At 42.3% G+C, this 27,033-nt stretch overlaps 1 protein-coding gene across 2 annotated transcripts in view; it reads left to right on the top strand.

Annotated features, from left to right (window-relative positions):
• MTUS2 (microtubule associated scaffold protein 2) overlaps nt 1-27,033 on the top strand; it is a 300,838-nt gene that overhangs the window by 7,347 nt on the left and 266,458 nt on the right. The window contains exons 2-3 of one of the 2 annotated variants that reach the window (XM_065678446.1): nt 1,335-1,408; nt 5,172-5,221. The gene's annotated coding sequence lies outside the window, so the exon portion shown is untranslated. The remainder of the gene's footprint in view (nt 1-1,334; nt 1,409-5,171; nt 5,222-27,033) is intronic. The other variant, XM_065678445.1, reaches the window with a different exon arrangement.

Raw genomic sequence — 27,033 nt, 5'->3', positions numbered from 1 at the left:
CTAATATTTTCTAATCTTTTTATCTAACTTTTCTCCACTTTATCTTTACCACAAGGAAAAAAGTGTCATATGGCTTCTCCCTTTTCCCTCAGCTGTTCTTCCCCATTCTTTGTCTGACTCTGCCTTTTCCTTGTCACACCCTCAGGTCTCTTCTGATCTCCACCTGCTCTGCTTGTCCCACAGTAACATAAATCTTCTTGCTCTTCCTTGCACTTGTACCTCTTAACTGTTCACTCTGTCTTCTGCCTCTTTCCCATCATAATACAATCAATACATATCAGTGATGTAATATAGAAAAAAACAACCCCAAACCAACCAAATAAAACCCGACTTTCCCCCCACTCTCCCCAAACCCCTAAACAACCCAGCAACCAAACCCCAAAACCTTTTCCAGCTTTTTGTCATCTTATGACTTTACTGGCTACACAGGATTTGGAGAAGGCTGAGGTTCTGAATGACTTCTTTGCCTCGGTCTTCACTGGCAAAGGCTCTGACCGCATCACCCAGGTCTTAGAAAGTAGACACAGGGACTGTGAGAATGAAGACCTTGGGCCCACTGTAGGAGAGGATCTGGTTCGAGACCATCTTCAAAATCTGAACGCGCACAAGTCCGTGGGACCTGATGGAATCCATCCGCGGGTCCTGAAGGAGCTGGCGAATGAAGTTGCTAAGCCACTGGCCATCATATTTGAAAAATCATGGCAGTCAGGTGAAGTTCCCGACGACTGGAAAAAGGGAAATATAACCCCCATTTTCAAGAAGGGGAAAATGGAAGACCTGGGCAATTACAGAGCAGTCAGTCTCATCTCTGATGAATGATTTTCTTCATTCCTTCTGTACTTTTTCTAAGTAACCTCATTATAAGCAAATTCAGATATATCTCCCCGAACAGCAATACATCACTGTTATCCCATCAAAATGTGGCATAGGAATAAGATGTCAAATAGCACCAAGTCCTTTAAAAACAATGATCTCTGTAAATACATTAAAACCTGATTAGGTTTAATGTATGCTTCCTTTTCAGCTTGTGTACCTAAATTTGACTTGAGAGTGTTGACTTTAAAGATACTGCAGAGGAAGAGGAACAGAAAATATGTAGGTTATGTTTCACGAAGCTTTTGTTTCCTCTTCCCTTTCTGAAAGTAGGTGCCTTGCTTCATTTAACTCCTAACACAGATCAGCTTATCTGTGAGCTAATGCCAGGAAACTTGGACAGGATCACAATCGGAAGAGCAGGATGTTTAATCTTGAGCACTGCGTTACAAAAGATTTGATGGTGTCTGCCCTTGTTAACTACCCTAATTATAATGAGTCTTTTATTTGTTTCTTTAAAGGTTTCCACCCTGGGACTATCTTCTAGGGCAAACTATAACTAATGGAAGTAACATTTGTTTTTCTAGTATTCTGGGTAAGCTTGTCTTCCGTATTATTAATGTCTGATTTGATCTTTTTAATGTATTTGCCATCAAATAACTCTTTTGCAAGTCGTTTTTGATATTGATATTACTCCTAGTCTATCTTATGAATAGAAAACTCCCTCCAACAATTGCATGAGCAGAGATACAGGTGACTTCAAAGCAGACAATGAGTTTTTTACTGGGAGAATTATCAAACAAAAATAGACCTTTGCTTTCCTAGTGTGAAGGGGTTTGTTTGTTAGTTTGTTTGGTTTCTTTTTTCATTTGTCTGATATGGGCAGTATATATAGGAAACATGAGATAAGATAAGAGTATTTGAAGACAGTCTTTAATTTTTGGGAAGGCATAACTGGGAGATGGCTGTAACGTGGATCCTAGTCATGTTGTATTGAAGTGACATGACGTTGTCCCCAACAAAACAATGCTTGAGGTCTCTGGGAGGTCAGCAATGTTTTATCTGGAACCAAATGACAACTATGCTGGTAAACTGTGAGGCAATATTTGCACCTGCTGAAGATATTGTTGACTCTCTGACTGCCCACCGGTAACAGGCTGGCAGTGCTCCCAAAGCCTCAAATAACTCAAGAAAATGGAGATAGGATGGTGTAGGATCTGGATGGAGGCTGACTATGGGGTTACTGCCAAACCCTGGAGGGGGTGAGGGAGGCCACAGGCTGCCTCTTCCCAGCCCACCACCGAGAAGGCTGGCTAGGTGCATCTCTAGCTTTTGCCCAGCCAGGGTTAATCTCAAATGGACCAAATAAAAACAGAGTTCTGAGGCTAGCACACAGCACTGTACCTGATGAGGAGGCACCCAAGGGGTGATGTCTCTGTGGTAATCAGACTGAGGGCAGAAAGCAGACTGGACCAAAGAGTAAACAAACCCAGGCCATTGTCAAGGACATCCCCACCACGTCAATCCTCAATGTAGGAAATCCTTTAGCATGTCTGTTTCCCTCTCCAGCCCCAGCTTTAGAGCCAGTAGGGACTGGCAGGCCCAGAAAGCTAAAGCAGACATCATGTCATGATACCTGGCTTTCAAGTGACTCTTCATATATGCAGATGCCTCTGGGGACAGTGCTGTGTGACAGGAACTGTATGCTCCTAGGTGCCTGGGGAGGAATACCCCATCCTTTGCCCAAGCCAAAAGCTGTTTCTCTGGTAACAGTCATGCTCAGTCACAGATAATGTGGTTTTGGCTGGGAAATGGGTGAGTGGACTGGTGTGTCACTGTCTCCTGGGTGGCACATGCATCCTGGTTATAATCCTGCAGCAGCCAGGCAGCTAAACCCCAGATGGGGGAAATCCCATGTTTGTGGTCTTACAGGTGGCATGTAATGCTCCAGCACTCTGTTGCCTCACATGAAAGAAGGGAAGGCATAGTGCAATGCATATCATCTGTTTGAGAACATTTGCAGGAGAGTGTAGTGCTGAGTGAAGCAAAGATATAAAAAATGCCTTTTATAATATATATATATATATATATATATATACCGAAATGAATATGAATTCTGGTATAAAACCAGTTATAACTGTTTCTTCCTTCTCATTACTGGGGTTCTAAGTCTTGTAACTCAGTGAGGCTAAAGCTGTATGAGTTCAGTAGGTGGGAAGAGTTGCTGTTTGGCCCTTCACAGAGTGTTCTTGTGTACAGCTGTCCCACTACCATTAACTGGACAAAGTCAAAGGCTGGACCCCAGAAGAGCACAAGCTGAAGTGAGAAATACAGATGAATCCTTCTGAGTATTCTTAATTTTCAATATATAACTGTGTGTGGATTTCCCAGCTTGCTGGAGGACTCCTTAGTGCTTGAATGATGGCCATAAAAAGAACTATGTCAATACCCCCAAAAATGGAGTTGTACAATGTTTCAATATTCTGTAATTGCATCTAAATGAGAAGATTAAAAAAAAAAAAAAACAAAAAAAAAACCCGACCAAAAGAATAGCAGAGGAGGTAATTTCTTGGTAGTTTTTTCCAGAAGGTCATATTAAAGCATTCCCTTCCATAGATGCTTTGTTTCACTATAAACAGGTATTGAGTACTTTTTTCACTAACATATCTTCTTCCTATCTGAGCTGTTGTTGGTGGTGTTCAAAGAAAGACCTGTGAAAAGTAGCTTAAAAAGTTGTTGATTCCTTATGCTAGAAGGACTGGAAATTAAAGACCATCAGCTGGACAAAAGCTCTGGGAATCTTTGAAATGAGTCTGCTGTGTGATGACTGTTAGAGGTGTTCAGCTTTTGAAGGGGAAAATTGTGCCAGAAGTAGATCTTGAATAGAACAAGAAACATAGGAGCCTATTTTGCAATTTGAGTACTGGCTGCAGACCTGGGAAAATGAAGATTCCTGGCCCATTCCAGAGCTGTCTACAAGAATGGCATTTTCAAGCCCTTGTGTTTTGTTTCAAATAGACAGGACCAAATAACTGTGTTTGGCAGAGATAATGTGACTTTCACCTCTTGTACCGATCTTGGAGCACTGCTTGGGAAGATGATGGATATATGAGAGCATAACCCCATTTAAGAGAGATTTGTGTGAAGTTAGTGTTAGTTGCAGATCTACCTGATGAGAGGCTTTCTGGCACACCATGCAAATACTGTTCTGATAGCATTACTTTGACTTTCCTTTGGAAATGCTTTTTCAAGTTGGTCTATATAGAAAGCTATGGATCAAGAGTTCGATGCTATGCCATGGTATTTTTGCAAGCGGCTAGTGAGATGCTTCAAAAAGGGATAGGTTTTTCCTGCTTTCAGCTAAAAATCAAATTCAAGGAAGTGCCTTGGTAATATTTTAACAGTTATTCAGTAATTTAACACTGGATTACAGTTGAAATCCCACAGAAATACTCAAGAGACTTTATGCTGTATCAGATGGATTAAGCATGATTCAGTTATTGCATTAAATTCCAGAAAGATTAATAATGGCTGGGTCATTGTTTCCTAGGCTTATAAACTTAAAGACCAGAGGGGATCATATGAATATCTATTCTTACTGCCTGCTCAGTGCAGGTCAGAGAAATGCAGGATATATCAGCAGTAGTCCTTTAATTTTTCTTTATTTAGTGTATCTTCCTGAAAGACCATGGTCTTGATTTAGAGAACACCAGTCGTAATGAATCTGCTGTGTCACAGGTAAATTGTTTCAGCGAATAATAAGCCTTACCTTTAGAGAAAGTGTAGCTCTTTTTAGCTTCCAAGTGTTGTACCTCATTTTTTTCCTTGCTGGACTGACAAGGAATCTGTTATCTGGATGCTGATTCTCCATTTAGATATCCATTTAGTTAGCCACTTTGGATATTCATTTACTATGAGTGATGCTGATGTAGTATGGTGAATCTTTTAATTCAGGATTTTATGTATAGCATGACTTTAAATTGCTGTGTAGTGTGAAATTAGTACTAGAAATGTCCTGTCAGCACACTACCAGATGATGATGTAACTGCATACAAATGATCAGATTTACATGACCAGGCTTATTTTCTGTACAGCTGTGCTGATTGGTATTAATTATGCTACTGTCTTTCAATGACTTATTGATTGTGTCCCATGATAATCTTTCCCTGTTGTTGCTTGCTACTGATGCCAGCCTAACTGTTCAATAGGTGCGTAGGTTATCCTACTTCACCTTTTTAAATACTGCTTTGAGGTTAACTCTTTCCAGTCACCAGGAACTTCTATGGTTCCCATGTTTCTTAAAAGTAGTCACTGAATCAAAACTTACAGGTTCATCTGTCCTCTACCCTTGAATGCAGGGTATTAACTGAGTGGATATTTGAAACTCTGTCCGGTTACTGATGGCATGGTAAGTCATTATCATTACAAGATGTGAATGCAGCATCTAGCTTCTTTCTGAATGCAGAGTAGTAGTTGTTTTTAAATACATCTTTCTTTTTTTTCTAAATTGTTTGATAATTTTTGTCTGGAATGACCAGTTATTGAAGTCATTGCTTGGCATTCTGTTATTCTTGTTTTAGTTAAGGAGGAGCTCGTACTGTTGTAAGTCTTGCCATAGCTTTTTGATGTGTTGGGGTTTTTTCTTCCATCATTTGCTAGTGTTTCTGCAATGTTAATTTGTATTCAGTGTCTTTTTTTCCCCATCTGTTATGTACTGTGAGTTTGTTTTACAGGTTTCTCTGCTGCTGCTGTCACTCTCCTTAGCCAGGAATCTTCAACCAAAAAAGCTTTCTTTCATGGCTGTATCACAGTGATTATTTCTTTTTGGCATGCAATAAAGCATTCTGTAGCAGGTGGGATGAAAACCCTTTTTGTGTTTTTGTGTGTCATTATTACCCCCTGCTCAGTTTTGCTCATGATTGTTTTTTGGGTTTGAGAAACTGTTGCTCTAAAATATCCAAACAAGTAAATTAGGTATTGTTTAAGACTACATATCCTTCTCAAATTGCAAAAGAAACTTGAGCATTTCCCTTTGCCCGTAATCAATCATTACTTTCTAGTTAAATAGTTCACCTGTATCCAGTAGATATCTAATACAACATCAGCTAGTGCTGACTTCACTAATCTGTGTAGTGAATTAGAACTTTCAGGCTTTCCTAAAGCCTTACTAGTAAGGCTTCAGTGTTCTTACACAGAACCCACAGATTCTCTGCTACATTAAAATTCAATATGACCGCATTTTTTTATAACTTCAAGGATATATGCTTGAGGAGTGCTTCGTTCTGTTCCCTTACCTCATTTCTAGCAGACCTTAGCTTCTGTCTCAGCTTGTCATTTGCCATTATTCCAGATTTTGCATTTCTCTTTGCACATGCAGTGTCCATGGCTTCAATAAGTATAGTGCTTTTGAGTGTTGATTTTTATCTTGTGTTTGTCTCTTACCTTCTTAACCTTTAATAGAATTGAACTTCCTTTTTGAAAAAGGCAATTCTAATTTCTATTGAAATTGAGCCCTGTCATTGCCATTGTAAAGCCAGATTTCAGGGGAACAAATTGCCCTTTTTAAAAAAGAAGTTATTAAAATATCAGCGATACGGTAAAAGTGGTGCTTTCTATGTCCAGCTCTGTGACACATGAATAACAAGTTTCTCGGCAATTTGTGTTGACATAGAGAGACTCTTATTTGTTGGTCAGACCTTTACAGTAGGCAGCTCCCAATGCACATGTCCTTTTGCAAGCCCGCAGCTGGCTTTGGGGCTGGCTCTGCACAGCAGCTGAGACACATGGAAAGAACAGTAGCTGAGGTCAAAAGGTGATATATTTTTCTCTTCTCTCATGCTTTGAGAAGGCATTAAGTACAGTATTAAGAAATGGATGATAGCTACTGAGATAACTAGGTAAATGTTTAGTAGTGAAAACAGCATGCATCTAGAAATGAACTTCACACTACTTGAAGCAAAGGACTTGTCAACATGTGTTTTTGCTCTGTCACCAGAACTGACTTGCATATATAGGATCGGTGAGGGTTTGTAAGGAGCTGTATGGGCAGATGATAGTTCACATGAAGCGGTTACATCCAAATGCCTGAGACCCACATCTTCTCCTACTATACTGCGCTTAGCGCAGAAGTATTTTGGCAGCTAAATATGTTGAGTAGAGAATTTGCAGAGTGGCTTACTGGATGTATTCAGATGGGTGATGGAAGTCTGTATTGGCACTGGTGGGGTTGCACCTCAAATACTGTGTTCAGTTTTGGACCCTTCATGACAAGACAGACATCGAGGTGCTCAAGCATGTCCAAAGAAGGGCAACAAGGCTCATGAAGGGTCTAGGGCACAAATCCTGGGAAGTGCAGCTGAGGGAACTGGGGTTGTTTAGTCTGGAGAAAAGGAGGCCAAAGGGGAGACCTTATCACTTTCTACAACTAACTGAAAAGAGATTGTAGTGAGGGACTGTCAGTCTGTTCTTCCAAGTAACAAGTGATAGGTCAAGAGGAAATGGCCTCAAGTTGCACCAGAGGAGGCTTACATTCACACTGAAAATGTTGGTCAATCATTGGAACAGGCTGCCCATAGAAGTGGTGCAGTTACCATTCCTGAAGGTCTTTAAAAGATGTGTACATGTGTCACTTAGGGACATGGTTATCACGGTTAATGGTTGGACTTGATCTTCAGAGTCTTTTCCAACCTAAATGATTGCATGATTCTATGACTTTAAGTTACTGGTTTCATATGTATAACCACACCATTACTGAATTGTTTCTAAGGAGCAGTATTCCAGCTGAAATTGAGTCCACAGAGCAGGAACTGGCTTGTAAATATTTCTGTGTCAGAATACTGTTTTCATTCAATGTTGTATGGCTTAGTATGAGGGATGCTTCTTCAAGCATCCTTTCAATATAAAGGATTAGTCAAATAAAATAAAGGCTATAAACAAGGGCTAAGAAATGATCCATCTGTAATGACAGAATAGTAACAACTTCATAAGCTGCTGGTTTAGCCTGCTTAAATATAGTTACTTGCAAAAAATCTTCTGATATGTTAATTATATTATTCATACTGTTTTTTTCTGAATTGCAAAACAAAGTGTGACCTTGATTTCAAAGTAGAAGTGCATGAAAGCATGCTGTTCTTATTTTTCATAATTAATCATGTATAAGCCAATTTTATGGCAAAATAGATAAATGAGATGTCAGAATATTTGCCTGTAAATACTTTGCTTCAAGATGTTGGTGCAGTTTAGGTCTTAGCTTTAAAAAATCAAGTATTTCTTTCAGTTTCACTGAAGGATTGAAAGCACAACATGCAATACATACTGCAGTTAAGCTCTAAATAGATTTACCATAACTGAAGTTTAACTTTGGTTACTGTAGTGTGTGCCCTAAAACATAAAAGAAAAAATCTTTTGTAGTGGCCTAGGAGAGTGCTACTTGTCTCCAGGATCTCTATCAATCATATGTGTGCAACTCAGATTGTATGAGACAGTAACTTGGCAAGCATCAAGAGTTTCAGGGCTGCAGTGAGGCAAGCATCAAAAGGCTTGTTCAAAGGTGGCTGCTGCTCAAGCCAAGAAATGCCAGTAACTTCTCCCTGAATGCTGGGGGTGGCCTGAGCCTGCCTTGGAGGCTGAAGCCCAGAGGTAACTCATGAGATGGTCTTTTCCTCCCTTCAGAAGACAAGCTTATACAGCTATGTTTGCATCTCCAAAGAAGAGTAAATGCGTTGATGATGACTCTTGTTTGACATGTGGGGTGAGGTAGGTTAGGCTTGGGCAGTGCAGCCTCCCACCCTCATCCTAGGGGGAAGTGTTTGTGGGGTGCCATGGCAAGTCCCTCCACCATGGGCCTATTTCCAGGATGTGTGGATGGAGACAGGGGGCCAAGCAGACAAGCTTTGCTGTGCCTGTGCCCGCAACACAAGCATGTGGAGATGCTGTGGGGTGAGCTCAGAGATGCAGAAGAGTCACAGGCAGTGGAGGTGACTTTGTGCATCCAGTAAGACTCAGGCTCCCACCCAGCCAGGGCTTTTGTTACAGGAACCTCTGTCAGGACAATCGGTAAGCCACACTGAAACAGAATGGAGAACTATTTTGACTAGTAACAGATACCCATGAACATCATAGATGGGTAATTTTGTGTAATGAATTTAACAGCTCACAATGTGTGTATTAAGTGCTTTTTAAATAGGATTTACTGAATTCTGCTGTGAAGTGTCACAGGACAGTATTATTTTATAGCTCACTTCAGCTGTCTCTCTACTTTCATCTATTCTAAGTCCTGGCATTTGCTATTTGTTATATATGCAGTATAATAGGTTTTGGCATTAGGCTGCATTCAGTGCATAATCTATTATTAGTTTGAGCCTTATAGCCCTTCCTCCTAAGCTGCTAAGTGGTAGAGGATACAGCTCAGATGAGGGAAAACAATTTAAACTTTCTTAGTGAACCAGTTTTGTGAAGAGTTTTTCTTGAAACCGGAGCTTCGCATTGAAGCAGTGTGATTAAAAGCCTATGGGGGAATCGAGCATGGGAATGGTTTTAAGGAAGATCAAGGGACTGAATGCAATTTTTATTTCAAATGATAATTAAAGAAACAGCATCCTCATTAGCATAATACACTAAATGATAAAAAGAATTGGACAGATGCCTAATCTTGAAATGCTTCTTAATTTACAAGTGCACATTTTAAAAAGCAAGCAATTGAGGACTGTTCTTTCTAGCTGCCTGCCTGTATCATCAGAACTGCTGCTTATGTAACTTACTGTCTCAAAGAGAAAAAATACACAAAAAAACTAGTTATGCACTCAGGACGCTATCCATGCAATGTCTGTTGCACCTGCGTGGGTACTGTAGCACCCACAGTACTTCAGGTCTTTTGAAGCTGGATGCCTACCTGGCCAAATTACACATTTGAGCAGATATTCCAAACTGGGGCCATACGTGGGCCCTAAAGGAGTCCAAAAGCTATTGTCACAAAAAAAGTTAAACACTCATTTTCTGTTGATCCTTGGCTCTATCTGGAAGGTAACCACTCTGAGCTTCTTAAGATCACTTGTTGAGCCAGAGAAATGTATTTGAGAGTCCCATTGAATTTAGTTTTTGGGAAGAATTCTGAATTCTTGCTAAGGGAAAGAGTCTTTCCACAATTTCATGAAACCAAGAAGTGGCATGGAGAAATAGGTGCCATTCACACTGCCTAAATGGCTTATCTATGATCTGTTCTTGTCCAGTGTAAGCTGCAATGGTGCAGTTTCTCTGTTTCACTTTAAATCTAATTCTAGTTCTGTTCTTACTGTCATACCTGCAGGCTTCCAAAGGATTTTTGACTGAACAAATTTCTTGTGAAGTCTCAGAATTATGTTGCCGCCTGCAAATTTGGGCAAGACCATTAGACCTCTTGCAGTGCTGAAGAAGAGCTGGGCATGTCACAGAAAGTGACTTGTGCTGTTTGGTGCGGCCTGCTCTATCTTAAGAGTTGTTCTGCGCTACCCAGCACTCAGCTTAGGGCCTCTTCTGGAACCCACACAGTGCCCTGTACAAAAAAATTATTATTCTGAGCATTTTTTTTTGATCCAAAAGTTGTGGAATAGGGTATGTGCTGTGGGCACATGGGGTCAGCAAGAAGGCCTGTCGAGAGTGCTAAAACTTGCTAGGCTAGTGATGGGAAACTATGCTGGTGGGTGTGTGGGTGCCAGACTTGATTTGGGCTTGTCTATGCTGTTACTGAGAGTGGTCCCTGGTGTGAGTAGTCCCCCAGGCCACACTGGGGTATTGCTAGACCATTTTAAAATGGCTTACTTTACTTAAATGACAGCCCTTTCTTTGGGAGTGCTAGAGTGTGCATCTCTGGAAGACTGGAGTGGGAATTACACTTTTAATAAGGTCAAGTGTATTGAGGAGGAACTGTTTTTTTTTAAAAGTGGAAATGATTTCTCGGTGGGAATGGACTTCTGAATTATTCCACTTGCAGCCCATAGGCTGTCTGCAAACTGATGTCAGATTTCTGTAGCTGGAAACAAGCCTCCTCTTCTGAAATCATAAAGCTTCTTTTCAGATAGAGAGCTGGTAGCCACTGCTTTGTGAAGAGGCTGTGGTAGCAAGAGAGCCAAGAGGTAGGCTGAAATAGGCAGTCTCTACCAAAGCAGTATCCTGCCCCTTTGAAACTTACATATTTTGATAGGTACAAATTCCAATTTAATGTTAGGCAATGAAAACTTTTCAGCTGACAAATAACTTGACAAGATGCTCCAGAAAGTCACAAGATCTTCCAGTCCTCTGCTGGTGACTGCTACCCGTGATAGTGCTAACTCTGTTGCAGGCTGGGTTTGCATTTGCCATTGACTGTTAAGAAACAAGGTGGATGATTTAATGCTTTAAAGTATCAATACTGATCAGATGATGTTAAGTATTTTGGAGTCAAAGATGTGCCTGTTTGATTTTTCTAGTGTCCTAACGCATTGAGATGAACCTGATCCCTTTACATCCTGCTAATATTTCATATATGCTGAAGTAGTAACTGTGAAGCTGGAGAGTTGTGATGTATAAGGCAGCATTATTGATCTTGCTGATAAAAGTTCAAAGCCTGATGTGAAAATATATGTATGATAGTTCTGGAGAATGAATAACTTCAGTGATATGTGCTAGCATGTGCATTTTTGAGGCAACGCTGTGTCTCATTCAGAATTGGAGTTGCACAAGAGATTTGTTAACACAAAAGCATCCTTACTATCTGCTGGTCTGGAAGCTGGTAGCACTCCAGATATTCAAAACTCCTGCATCTAAGTCTGTAGGGCTCTCCAGATGTTCTTGGGGTTTTCTCTGCATCCATCCTTGTTCTCTGCTTGCTGTGGCTGTGACTGCTTAATTGGGCAAGTAGTAGAGAATGGAGGGATGACCCTTCCTCAGTCAGCTCAAGGACTTTGGGATCTACAGCGGTTCTTTGCTTGCATTGCATCTGGGTTTCTTTATCAGATGAGAAAGATAGGGGTAGGACAGCATGGAGATCTGTTCCTCTGCTGGGGTTGGGAAGTAGTAGTGGGAGTGAGCTTCCAGGCCTGGGGACTCAGTTCTTCTCAAAACTGCACATTTTCATCTAGTTTGTGTTCATTGAGAGTTTGCTATGGTTTGTGCGTGCTGTAAGGATCAAGTCTGAAATAATCTTCCTCACTTTGTTTTTTCTAGTAGATTTTAACGATATTCATCTCAGTCCTGCTAATTTTTCTTGAAGGTCTCCTGATATTTCCTGATTTTTTAAGTGCCTGATTAGCATACATGTTATTTATACATGTGTGTATAAGCTTTTTCTAATCCCTACAGGCTACAGGGAAAAAAAGCCAGAAGCAATGCAACTGCTCTCAGAGGCTGAACTAACGATTGACAAATAAATGTATTGCAATTTATATTTAATGATGAGATTTTGGAGGCATGACTCATTTTTTTTTAATTGTAGGCTTTTCCAGTATTGTATTTATTCTTCTCTTGTTTGCTTTAATGACTCTTACAGGTAAATAAGTATAGACTCATTTATTTTTTTCTCCTGGAAGGAAATAGGGTTGTAGCCTGGCATTTACATTTTGCTAGCCTTCACATAATTTCTTTTAGATCCCACCTGTTTAAATTTGAGCTGCAGTTACAGATTTGTGTGTGTTCCACTGCTGGGACCTATTGCTATAGTAGCCGGGAAGTTTCCCAGAAACATCGGCAATAATCCCCCTTTTCCTTTCCTGGGGGAAGGGTTTTAATTATGTTCTGCAAGATCTTCATTCTTATTACATCACTGAATACTGGGAAACAGCCTTCATATGAATTTTGAATCTCTGAAAAAAGTATAATAATTCCCAGAACTTTATTCTAAGCCTTTTGTCCACCCAAATATTACTTTGGGTATGAACCATTTATTACGTATAAAGGTGCCTCTGAAGGAGAGATTCAGGTTGCTTCTTGCTGAAGTGAATTTAACTCTGAAGGAAGAGGAGGTCTTTGGCATAATGAACCTTTTAAAAAATAAATGTAGGAAGCTTGGAGCCTGTCCTCCATTTTCTGACTTGTAAAACCATTTTTCTGTTGCTGATGCTGCTTAAAAATTGGTTCCTGTAAATTTAAAGGGTTTATTAATTTGACTTGCATTAAAATGCTGTTTCTATGGAGTCAAAAGTATGCTCTGCATGCTGGTTCCATACAAAGTAGAAGAAAAGTAAATAGTTGTTCCACTTGTGCATATAAGAAAAGATCAAGAATATATGAAAAGCCTTCCTTTAAAAAAAAATTGCAATTTTCTCCTAAATCCTCCTGAAGAATGTATTTGTTAGGTATTTGTCACTTGAGGGTTTTTTGAACAGAGGCAGCCTGAGTATAGGTGTGTAGCTGGCTTTAGAGCGTATGTTCTTCTAAGTTTTCACTGAGAAGTGTAATATAAATATTTCATGTATTTAAGGGTCTATGTTACTTCTAGATTAGAGAAGAGGAAATTTTGAGCCTGCCACAGTTTTTAAAGAAACCTGCTTTATTCTATTTTTGCTGTGAATACATGTTCCACTCTTACTAAGTTTCAAAGACTACTTTGCTAAAATTCCCAGGGCATTTGGCTTGGCATCTGTTAAGTTAATTCCCATGTAACACTGTAATAGGATATAAATTAGGACTCTGGGGATAGCTGATAGTGTTCAGTGAAGATGAAACTTTGAAGGATATGAAAGGGATTGCTTTGCTTACGCTGCAAGTGGTGATGGAGATGTAGAAGAAAGTTTTTGTGGGAGCAGATGAAGGAGCTTGAGCTCTCTTCCTGTACCAAAGTTGACCCTAAATGTGAATTTCTTTGCAAAAAATGTTTTCCCTCGATCATATAAATGAGAATAAACTTGCTGTGATGAGTGAAAATAGGTGTTGATTGTCACCACCACCTGCAACACAAGTCAGGTTTTTCCTTCGCAAGTCTCCCTCCAGGTCTCCCTTAATCTACCTATTCCCTCACCTTCTCCTATAAATACCTGGCCTGACTCCCTTAACCTTCTTCTCAATTATTTTACTATCAGTAAAAATCTCCTGGATCTGTTAGGGTTTTTTTGATTCCGGAACTTCCTTCACCTGGGCAAAAGGAAAGACTATAATGAGGGTTAAGAAGTATACTGCAATTAGATATATTCTAGTTAGCTTCTGTCCTTGTTCCCTTCTATGATGGACATGCTTCGGTTCAGTTAAGAGAAAATTTTGGTGTTGCTCAATTGACCTGAAATTGTGTCAAGTGGTATCATATCCATGAAAGTCTGCATGTAGGCAGGAGGGAGAAGGTAAAGCTTATCTATTGATAAAGGAAGAAGAAAGGAAGAAGGGAACGGCTTTCATGAAAATGCCTCTGCTGGATGTTCTTTACCATTGTTGATGGGTCTCTTCAAACTTTGCCATACCTGCCGCATTTTTCCTCAACTTTTTCAGCTTTTTTGCTTGGTAAAATTAAATATTCTTGGATTTCAGATTCTGTTGTAAACACTGCACTTCACATGAAAAACATTTCATTTGGAAATGTGCTGATGTTTTTGCCCAGCCACAGCTTATAAATTCGTCCCCTCTTCCCCATCTGTTGGTCCTGGTTTTGTTTTCAGTTCCTGACTGGGACTGACCCAGTAAAACACTGCCTTTTGTGGTTGCAGTTACCACTGCTAGGTCAGCTCTTTCCAAGACTACCTGCCTGGTCTCCTGCTATGATATACTACACCTCAGGCCATCTCTGGTTCTACTCTGTGAATGGCCCATCAGTATTTCAGGTATATAGTTAAAACAGATATTTTCCTTTTCTCTGCACACTTTTTTGTGCAGAGGGCACAGCTGAATATTTGCTACCCAGCCCCACTGCAGGAAGTTACCTATCACAGAATCACAGAATCACAGAATCACAGAATCCCAAGGGTTGGAAGGGACCTAAAAAGATCATCTAGTCCAACCCCCCTGCAAGAGCAGGGTAACCTACAGTACATCACACAGGAACTTGTCCAGGCGGGCCTTGAATATCTCCAGTGTAGGAGACTCCACAACCCCCCTGGGCAACCTGTTCCAGTGCTCTGTCACTCTTACAGTAAAGAAGTTCTTCCTGATGTTAATGTGGAACTTCCTATGCTCCAGTTTACACCCATTGCCCCTTGTCCTATCACTGGATATCACTGAAAAAAGCCTAGCTCCATCATCCTGACACCTACCCTTTACATATTTGTAAACATTGATGAGGTCACCCCTCAGTCTCCTCCAAGCTAAAGAGACCCAGCTCCCTCAGCCTCTCCTCATAAGGGAGATGCTCCACTCCCTTAATCATCTTTGTGGCTCTGCGCTGGACTCCTTCAAGCAATTCCCTGTCCTTCTTGAATTGAGGGGCCCAGAACTGGACACAATATTCCAGATGCGGCCTCACCAAGGCTGAGTAGAGGGGGAGGAGAACCTCTCTTGACCTACTGACCACTCCCTTTCTAATGCACCCTAAGATGCCATTTGCCTTCTTGGCCACAAGAGCACATTGCTGGCTCATGGTCATCCTCCTATCCACCAGGACCCCCAGGTCCCTTTCTCGTTCACTACTTTCCAGCAGGTCAACCCCCAACCTGTACTGGTACATGGGGTTGTTCTTCCCCAGATGCAAGACTCTACACTTGCCCTTGTTAAATTTCATCAAGTTTCTCCCCGCCCAACTCTCCAGCCTGTCCAGGTCTCGCTGAATGGCAGCACAGTCCTCTGGTGTGTCAGCCACTCCTCCCAGTTTTGTGTCATCAGCAAACTTGCTGAGGGTGCACTCAGTTCCCTCATCCAGGTCATTGATGAAAATATTAAACAGCACCGGTCCCAGCACCGACCCCTGAGGAACTCCACTAGTCACAGACCTCCAGCTAGAATCTGCGCCATTGACCACAACTCTCTGCCTTCTTCCTCTCAACCAGTTCTCGATCCACCTCACTACTTGATCGTCAAGCCCACACTTCCTTAGCTTATCTATGAGGATGCTGTGGGAGACAGTATCAAATGCCTTACTGAGATCAAGAAAAGCTACATCTACCGCTCTACCATCATCCCTCCACCTAGTCACTTCCTCATAGAAGGCTATAAGGTTGGTCATACATGACTTCCTCATCACTTTTCCCATAACTTCTCTTAAATATTCAGTGTCACACTTCTAATGCCAATGCTTTCCCATCACAGCTGTGTGCACCACTGTCTGATCCATCTTCTGCACTGGTTTTCTCTGCTGACAGTAGAAAGCGCTTATCCTGAGCCCTGAATGCTGTTCACATCTTCACCTGATGCTTATCCAGTTTTGCCCTTCCTTATAAATCACTCCTCTGTGCCTCTCAGTGATAAATACAAACAATCTCAATGATTATGTTTGTGTTGAATTTCACTGCTTTTATCTTTAGAGATTGCCAGCTGTGAAGCTGGCTGGGGACACTGGCAAAACCAGTTTTGCTGTGTAATAAGTTTTGTGCTTGACCACTAGTTTTGGGTCAGTTCTAACCTTATTTTTTCTAATTCTGCAGAAAATCACTAGGAAGAAAGTTTAAAATTTCAGTTTTCTACCCATTGACACAAGTCTTTCCTGGTAATAACTATTCTCTTCTCAAAGATGAACAATTTAAGTGAACTATATAGACCAACTTCAGTGTTTTGGACTTTCACAGTTAAGCATATCACAACAATTTTGGTCACGTATAAGTAAGAAAGTGACTTGGGACTTGAATGTCTTATAAAGACGTACTATAGGTATGCAGTTATGGACATCTGACTTATTAGACCAGGGTTTTTTTTTTTATTTGGCATTTTAAAATGGTATGATTTAATGTGTGCTGGCAGCAGAGGGGCTTTAAAATGCAAAATAATGATACATAATAACATTCATCTGAGAAGTGGGGCTTATTGAGAGGCTTCATTAATAGTTCGGCAGAATCTGACCACGCTTCTGGATCTGACAGGGTTTTCTGGCACTTGTTATGTATTTTGCATGTTTAGAGCTGGCTGTTGAACATCCTGCAACAGCTAGCCTTTTTAAATCCTCTGCAAGGTGTTGTAATGGGTGTTGTCCTGTCTTCATCACTGAGAACAGAAATGATTCTTGGGTCTTACAGTCACTGCTTCAGAAACATTGCTTTTACTTCTCTTTTTCATTTTTTTACTGGCTTCAAAAGTCCGTGTGAATTCCTTAGGAATCCAGGTTTCATGTATTTACAAGTTCCACTAAAATTTCAGTTCAGTGGGTTGAGACTATTGGGTCTTCTCTGGTTTGTCGTATTGAGAATACAATCTGTGGCCTCCTGACTATAACAACCTCAAGGAAGTATTTCATAATACACCAAATCTTATTTCATTTTTGTAAATGTTGTTGAAGGAGTTTGGATTTTGCCGTAAGTTTCTAGCTTATAGTACTGCAAACTGCACTGAAATAAACGTGCTGCTACTGTAAAAATCCAGCTGATTTATGCCATGGTTTTGAAGTAGAGGGGTTTTAGCTGCTGGAATTACAAAAACTGCCATCACCACTTGATCTAAGAGAAGAATTAATTGCAATGATTCTGGAAAAAATGCACCTGTATTTCATTGATAGGAAAATATCCTGAAGAAATTTCTGCTGAACATAGTGCAATTTATATTCCTGGAATCTAGACTATTAGGTGGAAAGATCTGTTGGATTTGGAGCTGCCCTCTGCACAATGTGTGATCATTTACACATGATCTGATGACATTAGAAGGAGGATCCACTTCTGAGCACCTCCTAAAGTGCACTGAAGTCATCCTTCTGAGATAACATGTCACCTTTACTGCAGGAGAGTGACTACACTTATATAAAAGGACAGAGCAAGGCAAAGGTTCCTCTTTGCTTTTAATTGCCTGAAATGGATTAGTTGCTCTTCACTGGAGAAGGTGATTGCTCTCCATTCCTAGTTTGGATTTGCAAGCCTTTTTCCAGACACCATTTCCTTTATCCAGCCCCACAATTAATAATGGAAAAGCCCATCTTTCTTTTGTGAGAGAAATTAAGTGTATGCACTTAGCCTGATCAAGGAGAACCTGTGGATGAAGCACTCTATAGACAGACAGGAAAAGCCTCACACTCGCAGGCCGTTGTTCTCATGGGGAACTTCAACCACCCTGACATCTGTTGGAACGATGGCACTGCACGGCACAAGCGGTCCAGGAGGTTCCTCGATTGTGTGGAAGACAACTTCCTTCTGCAAGTAATAGCGGAGCCGACAAGGAGAGGTGCCATGCTTGACCTCGTGCTCACCAACAGGGAATGGCTTGTTGAGAATGTGGTACTCCAGGGCAGCCTTGGATGCAGCGATCACGAGATGGTCGAATTTGAGATCCCCAGGACAGTGAGAAGAGCATGCAGCAAGCTCACTGCCCTGGACTTCAAAAGAGCAGACTTTGGCCTCTTCAGGAGCCTGCTTAGAAAGGTTCAATGGGATATAGCCCTGGAGGGAAGGGGGGCCCAAGACTGTTGGTTGATATTCAAGGATCACCTGCTACAAGCTCAGGAGTGCTGCATCCCAACTAGAAGGAAGTGCAGCAGGAGGGCCAGGAGACCTCCTTGGATGGATAAGGAGCTGCTGAGGAAAATTCAAAGGAAAAAAGAGGCTTATAAAAAATGGAAGCAAGGACAGGAGGCCTGGGAAGAATACAGGGATGTTGTCCGAGAAGCTAGGGACCAGGTTAGGAAGGCTAAGGCCCAGTTAGAATTAAACTTGGCTAGGGATGTTAAGGATAACAGGAAAGGATTCTACAGGTACGTAGCAAATAAAAGACAGACTTGGGACAACATAGGCCCCCTGAGGAAGCTCTCGGGAGAAATGGCTACACAGGATTTGGAGAAGGCTGAGGTTCTGAATGACTTCTTTGCCTCAGTCTTCACTGGCAAAGGCTCTGACCACACCACCCAAGTCTTAGAAGGTAGACACAGGGACTGTGAGAATGAAGTCCTTGGGCCCACTGTAGGAGAGGATCTGGTTCGAGACCATCTTAAAAATCTGAACGTGCACAAGTCCGTGGGACCTGATGAAATCCATCCGTGGGTCCTGAAGGAGCTGGCGAATGAAGTTGCTAAGCCACTGGCCATGGTATTTGAAAAATCATGGCAGTCAGGTGAAGTTCCTGACGACTGGAAAAAGGGAAATGTAACCCCCATTTTCAAGAAGGGGAAAATGGATGACCTAGGGGACTGCAGAGCAGTCAGTCTCACCTCTGTGCCTGGTAAAATCTTGGAGCACATTCTCCTGGAAGGCATGCTAAGGCACATGAAAAACAACAAGGTGCTTGGTGACAGCCAGCATGGCTTCACTAAGGGGAAATCCTGCCTGACCAATTTGGTGGCCTTCTATGATGGGGCTACGGAACTGATGGACAGGGGTAAAGCAGTTGATGTCATCTACCTGGACTTGTGCAAAGCGTTTGACACTGTCCCACACAACATCCTTGTCTCTAAATTGGAGAGATTGCTTGTGCCGTGGAGAAGAGTGGACAAGAAAATGTTTCTGGTTACATGCTATATGTAATTCTTCTATTTGATATCAGTGAAAAGTCAAGCCTTGGTCTGTGTTTACTGTGGCTTTTTTGTAGTCAGAATATTCTGTTAGCACAGTGACTAATGTCTCCCTTCCCAATGACATAAATGCTTCTTATTTACACAGCTTCAACTCTTTATTCTCATTTCCAACTTATCATTTAGCAGACCAGCTGATGGTGTGCCTGGGCTCTGCAGATTGCAGGAGGATGCTCTCAGTGACACACATCATTAGCAGGCTCTGCCTGCTGTGAATTGTGTAGAAATAACAATAAAAGTGTCTGGCTCAATAAAGCTGAAAAATAGAGAACTGAACCTCTTTATGGTAACTACTAGTGTCAAAGTGTCTTTGGGCATGATGTCAAGGCACAGTAGGTGTAGTGAGTAAAATTACATCTACTAGCAAAGTTGCAAGTCTATCATAGTTCATTTACGTAACTGTGCAAGAGAATCCTTGTCAGCTTCAGCTGTTTCTTAGGATGGTACTTACCACTAATTTTCGTATGTCACTTAATGAAACAGTTGGAACAGTATGACTGCAGGCATGGTTTAAAATTGAGTGAAAATGTAGAAGGAAGGCATGAAAATGAGGTCAAGAAAAACAAACTAAGTAGAACAATTGGGTGAGAAAATTGGAAGGAGACTAAAGGATGGATAGGCAGAAATAAAACTGGGAGGGATGAGGAGAAAATGAAATCCAGGAACCCAACAAAAGTTTTCAAAGAGGAAGTTGAAATGGCCTATAGTACATTAGAAACACATACTGCTCAACACAGAGTTTATCCCAATGGTGTATGTTCGAATGCTGGAAGGCATCTTGAGGCATCATCATTTATACTTCTCTTCCCCAGGGCAGAATCATGTGCACACTTTAAAATATTGCTGACCTACTTTCATGAGCACTGAAGAGAATGCATGGCACTCATTAATTGTGTGGGTACTCTCTTAGACTGGCACTGCTCAGGCAGCTGGAAATATTTAATTGATGCCAAGCATGACCGGAGGTTGAATCCAGGTACTGGAATAGTCCCCTCCCTACAAGTAACTTGGTAAGTAGTCATGTATGTACATCGAATACCAGTATTAGAATGGGAAGACCAGTCCCTCAAGAGAAAAATCTGTGCTGCTGGGAATAATTTAATCTTCAAGAGCAATATAAAGGAACTGAAGTTGGTTTTGTTTAAGGACAATTTGGTTTTTAGCATCTGCAGAATAGGCAATGGAATGTAGCTGGAGGAGAACATTAGTAATTAAATCCTCTCTCTTGGTGTTCAGAAGTTTTTGTTCTCATGAGAGATCTGTTACTGGTGTGATTCAGGACCTTTTGACAAGTTGATGAACATGTCTGTGCTTCTCTTTCCCTACTTGCCCCATGTTTGAGTTATTGGTTCTTAAAGCTGAAACTAGAATAAGAAGTCTGATGACTGCAAATATGAGAGCTCTTATGCATAGTTACCAGTATTTATAAAGCTTTTCTCATACACAGCATGTGCTATCATGTCCAAATAAGAGTATCAGCAGAAACAAGGGCTGGAAAAAATGAGCTGTTTCTGAGCTGACTGGGAACGCCTCCACTGTGTTCAGTTAATTTTAGAGAACTTGTTTATGAGCACTGGGAACTCCACTTCCCCCCACTTTCTAGCACAAAAGCAATGGGACATCCTCTAAAATCCAAAGTTGGCAAATCCAAATTAATTCAAGCGAGAAGTATATTCCTCTCATATAACAGTTAGAACTGTAGCATTCATCAACTGTAACGTGTACATGAAGCAATGTACAGCAAAAATGAGTAAAGAAAATGGCAACTTTATGGGTTTTAAGACTTCAGAATTATGCTAGTGATCACAAAACTAGCAGAAGAACTAAGGAAGCTTGGTTTCTATTGAGTTTGTCTCTCATGATTAGTTAATTTTTTAACTGAGTTATACTAAATCCGTATGTTTCAAAGCAGCCACAGTCAGGAGAGTCCTCAGTGATAATGTAATTGCTGGGGAAACATCAGTGACAGCTGCACACTATTAGGCAACAGGCAGTCACCATGGGAAACAAACCTTGATAAAGAGATGAATTCCTTGGTGTCCATAAAACACTTACTTCAGCTGCAGTTTCCCATCATTAAGAAAAGTCTCTTGTCCATGAAGACTTTCTGTTGTCAGATGAAGTTGCAGGTCACTTTGCGCCCTTTTCTCAGCCTTTCTTTAAGGGACTCTTGCTCTTCTCCCTGGTCATGACTTTTACAAGACTTGTGGCAACTCAACTCTTCCATTGAAGTAGCTTGAAACTGGTCAGGAACTTCAAACGATAGTCACACATATAAGCTGTAGCTGTTTAGGACATACTCATGGAGTTATAAAGCAAAACCTTACACTTAAGAGCTCATTCAGTAAGTTGTATTAAACATCTACCTTAAAAATTGGACTCAGTTCACTTTTATTTCACTGAATTTAGATGTTAAATATCACATGAAGTATTATGTAGCAGGGAGGCATACTGTGTTTGCTTTTTGGTGTTTTTTTAACTGTAAATAGCTCATAATAAATTAAATTAAAAGAAGCCCATCTGTTACTGTTCTTGTTTTCTTACCCGTCGTTTAAATGGTAAACATCAAATCATAAAAATACTTCAACTGTGTTCTCCCCTTTAACAAAGAGAATGTGGTAACTCTTCATCTTATTGTGAAAAAGGTATAAACCACACACAGATCCAGGTCTGAAAACGTTGGCTGCTCTATACAAAATTGTTTCAATGAGCTTCTAGAAAATTTCCCACCTGGCTTCTGGTAACATTTACCTGCTTTTCAACCTTACTTCTCTATTGATATGAAAGGAGGTTGCCCTAGCTGATATGAATGTTTAAAAAAGAGACAGTAAATTTTTCAAGCCCTTTCAATTTTAGTAGTCCATGCCTACTTTTTAAATGAGTTTGAAAAGCTTTAGTTTAAACTACAATTGGTTGCTGCAATGCTACCACCCGAGCACTGGCACGGCACATTGGTTCCTGTCTAACAGGACAACAATCAGAAAAACGTGTTGTAATTTTTATAAAAGTAATTTTTTCCTTCCTGGAGAACAGCAGCTGAATGTGCCTGAACACTGTTTTGGAGCACAATTTTTTAATGCTAGCCGTTGCTGTTGCAGTTGTTTGCATCAAGTATAAGTTTCCCTTTATATCTCTGCTGTCACTCTGTGCGTTTCATCTCTCTGAACCGAAGGTTTTTTTCAGCTCTATCTCAAACCCCATTTATTTTAGGTTCTTGAGCTTTCATGCCATGACAAACATACTATTTTTTGTTTTTACTGATGTTGCAGAGTAGCACAGACAAATGAAAGTGGATAAAAGAATCAGGTTTTGTCTGAACAATTACAGTATAATGGTATGCTGCGGGTTTGTCTCTGTTAGCAAAGAGCACTGTCTGGCCCCAGGGAGAGGTTGTCTCTCTACATGGGGGAAATGCTGAAACAGTCCATGGCCTGAATTTGTCCCCTGCCAGCCAACCTTTTTTTGGTGGCTTCCCAGGCCTGTTTTGGGAGTTAGAGTGTCAGGAGGTGTCTCCATTAGGCAGTCTGCATGCAGTCTTCTATTTCAGTCCTGTCTTAGAAGGTGGCCTCGTCCCTGGGAAGCAGCTGGGCATGTTTAATTTAGTGTTATGGATGTAGCCCGTGAGGTTTCTCTGAGCAACCTGAGGTAACAACTACTGCTGGCAGCTGGTGGTCAAGACAGCAGCTCCCCTGTAATACCAGTATTTGATCCTAAGTCTGCAGGTGCCTCTTCCCCCAGGTCATGGCTCCTCTCTGCCCTGCCACTGACTCTGTGTTCTTGGCCCACTGTCCCCTTGTTCTCAGGAGTATCTCTCACCCCATGCTGGGCATGTAAGCAGGGCTCAGTGGAGGAAGTGGTGTTCCACACAAGCAGCTCTGCAGTGGTTGCAAGGGATCAAACAGTGAGGTAGTTAGAGCATATATCAGAACGTGACATTTTAAGGCTCAGAAGATTAATGAAATGATTTAATATGGAGGTGAGGTTCATTTGTGATTTACTTTTCCTAATTTTTTTTGCAGTGTTTTTCTGAGCACTGAATTTTTAACTCAGATCATTCCCCTTCCTTTTCCTATGGTTCTTTCTTCCCATGCCTGTTCCTTCCTTCTGTTGTGTTCCCATATCCCTGCCTGCCTGCCCCTCTCATGAATTCTTTTACTGTTTAATTTCACTTGTATGTGCCCCAGTCCTGGTCTTCTGTGGTCTGTCTCTTCTCTGGTGCATGCTTTGTCATTCTGGAAGAAGGGAAATATAACCCCCATTTTCAAGAAGGGGAAAATGGATCACCTAGGGGACTACAGAGCAGTCAGTCTCACCTCTGTACCTGGCAAAATCTTGGAGCACATTCTCCTGGACAACATGCTAAGGCACATGAAAAACAATGAGGTGCTTGGTGACAGCCAGCATGGCTTCACTAAGGGGAAATCCTGCCTGACCAATTTGGTGGCCTTCTATGATGGGGCTACAGAATTGATGGACAAGGGTAAAGCAGTTGATGTCATCTACCTGGACTTGTGCAAAGCATTTGACACTGTCCCACACGACATCCTTCTCTCTAAATTGGAGAGATATCAATTTGATGGATGGACCACTCGGTGGATAAAGAACTGGCTGGATGGCTGCACACAAAGAGTTGTGGTCAACGGCTCGATGTCCGGCTGGAGACCGGTAACGAGTGGTGCCCCTCAGGGATCGGTGTTGGGACCAGTCTTGTTTAACATCTTCATCGCTGACATGGACAGTGGGATTGAGTGTGCCCTCAGCAAGTTTGCTGATGACACCAACCTGTGTGGTTCGGTTGATACACTGGAGGGAAGGGATGCCATCCAGAGGGACCTTGACACGCTTGTGAGGTGGGCTGATGCCAACCTTATGAAGTTCAACCATGACAAGTGCAAGGTCCTACACCTGGGTGGGAGCAATCCCAGGCACAGCTACAGATTGGGCAAAGACGAGATTCAGAGCGGACCTGTGGAAAAGGACTTGGGGGTGTTGGTCGATGAGAAAATGAACATGAGCCAGCTTCAGTGTGCGCTCGCAGCCCAGAAAGCCAACCGTATCCTGGGCTGCATCAAAAGGAGCGTGACCAGCAGGTCGAAGGAGGTGATCCTGCCCCTCTACTCTGCTCTTGTGAGACCTCACCTGGAGTATTGTGTGCAGTTCTGGTGTCCTCAACATAAAAAGGACATGGAACTGCTGGAACAAGTCCAGAGGAGGGCCACAAGGATGATCAGGGGACTGGAGCACCTCCCGTATGAAGACAGGCTGAGGAAGTTGGGGCTGTTCAGCCTGGAGAAGAGAAGGCTGCGTGGGGACCTAATAGCAGCTTCCCAGTATCTGAAGGGGGCCTATAGGGATGCTGTGGAGGGTCTCTACATCAGGGAGTGTAGTGACAGGACAAGGGGTAACGGGTTCAAGCTTAAACAGGGGAAGTTTAGATTGGATGTAAGGAGGAAATTCTTTCCTGTTAGGGTGGTGAGACACTGGAATCGGTTGCCCAGGGAGGTTGTGAGTGCTCCATCCCTGGTAGTGCTCAAGGCCAGGTTGGATGAAGCCTTGTGTGGGATGGTTTAGTGTGAGGTGTCCCTGCCTATGGCAGGGGGGTTGGAACTAGATGATCTTGAGGTCCTTTCCAACCCTAACTATTCTATCATTCTATGATTCCCTGTCGTGGTTTAAACCCTGTCAGCAAGTCAGCCAAGCAGTTCCTACTACCCCCTCCTCTTTCTTGCCTCCCCCCCCCCCCCCCCGCCATGCTGGAGGGATGGGGAGGAGAATCAAGAGAATGCAATTCCCACAGGTTGAGATAAGAACAGTCCAGTAACTAAGGTATAACACAAATCACTACTGCTACCACCAACGATAATAATGATAAGGGAAATAAATAGGGAAGAGAATACATTGCCACCCGCTGAAACGAACTTGACTGAGCAGAGAGAGTGCCCTTCCAGGTAACTCCCAGTTACATCCTGGGCATGACGTGCTGTGGTATGGAATACCTCTTTGGTCAGTTTGGGTCAGGTGTCCTGTCTCTGCTTCCTCCCAGCTTCCCCTCCTCCCTGGCAAAGCATGAGACTCACAAAGTCCTTGGTCAGACCAAACATCTGAGCAGTAGCTAAAAGCATCGGTGTTATCAGCTCTGTTCCCAGGCTGAAAGTCAAAACCACAGCACTGCACCAGCTACTGAGAACGAGAAAAAATGACTGCTGCTGCTGAACCCAGGACATTCCCTCAGCACGTTTGCTTCCCCCATCAGTGAAACCACAGCAGTGCTGCTGATGCTTCTCTCCTCTCTTTGCTTCCCTCCACCACTCTCTTCCTCCCCCTTCCTGTTTGTTGTTTTTTCCTCAGATGTGTGCAGGATTGCCTCCCTCCCCGTACTGCCAACTCTAGCTGAGCTTAGAGCATCTTCGCCTGTCTCAGCTCTGTCCAAGCTGTGGGTATTCTCAGGGTTGTCCCATTGTACAGGCAGCCATGGACCTTGGCTTCTGCAGACTGATACTGCACAGAGTAGAGGAGGTGCTGGCTAATCATTCCTGCTCAAGCAGCTTTAAAAAGCAGGATTTTTAATCCTCCTTGCTTCCCAGCGCAGGTACATTCAGGTGAGACTTTTCTAATTTTAGAAGTAGAATTTTTGCACACAGAGAAGGAGGGGGAAACAAAGAATTGTTGACTGGTGGTAGCTGGGCAAAACTCTCGCATTTAGCTGTTCTGTGTTTTTGCAGCTATGTTGCATAAGTGACAGGTGACAGCTCTGTGCCTGTCTCCTTGCAGGCTGGTAAGAGCAGCAGGGAGAACTGCTTGTGGCTGCTCATGGGGAAGGGTGAGGTGGCTGCCCAGATACTTCAGGTCAGTGCTTCGGCAGTATTTCCTGAGCCATAATTGCTGGATTTCCCTGCTGGCACAGGAGGATCTGCAAGCAGTGTTTTCCTGGCAGGATTCTGGGAATAGTACCAAAACCCACGACAAGCAGTGAGCAGGTTTTGTGCTCTGAGTCAGAAGTAGGCTGAGAAGACGCAGTTGTCGAAGAACCTACCCGAGATGAGGAAGGAGGTCTGTGTGAGAAGGATATTTCCAGCATGAGGTTCTGAGCTTGGGGGCACCTTCTCTTGCCAGCGTGCTTGGTGAGTCTGCGGGTCAGCTGCTGGGTTTGGTGCAATCACAGGAGAAGGGAGATTGCTGCCTTTCACCACCACCACCCTGAGCCAGCTCATCCTTCTAGCTATTTCTGTCTGTGTATATCTATAGCATCATCCCCCTTATGCCTGTGTACCTGCCAAGCATTCAAAACAGGCACTGCTGTGGCAGCCTCCTTCTTTCTCTCCAGCCTGGAGAATAAATGACTGGATTGCTCTTTTTTAATTGTTTCTTTGCATCAAGAATTTATGGTGGGAAAGCTAAGCTGAAGAAATGCTTTCAGGAGCAGGTGGCCAGTTCAGCAGATTCCCACTTGTCCTTAGCCCCTAGGGAGGTCCTGCTGCTTGGCCCTTGCTGGGCTCACTTGCTGCCCTGTGCATTGGTGCTCTCTTTGAAAGTGATGGTTTTGTGGAGTGGGATGTGCTCTCTGGTAAGCACAGCCGAAGTCTGGATGCGAGAGAGAAGACCTGGATCTGACTTCCTTGCAAGGGGACCTACAACAGAAAGCTGAGTGCTTGGGT

Source organism: Lathamus discolor, chromosome 4 (genome assembly GCF_037157495.1).
Source record: "Lathamus discolor isolate bLatDis1 chromosome 4, bLatDis1.hap1, whole genome shotgun sequence".
Classification (NCBI taxonomy): Eukaryota; Metazoa; Chordata; class Aves; order Psittaciformes; family Psittacidae; genus Lathamus; species Lathamus discolor.
The sequence above is the reverse complement of the archived record's forward strand: the minus strand, read 5'-3'. Positions and strand labels throughout refer to the sequence as shown.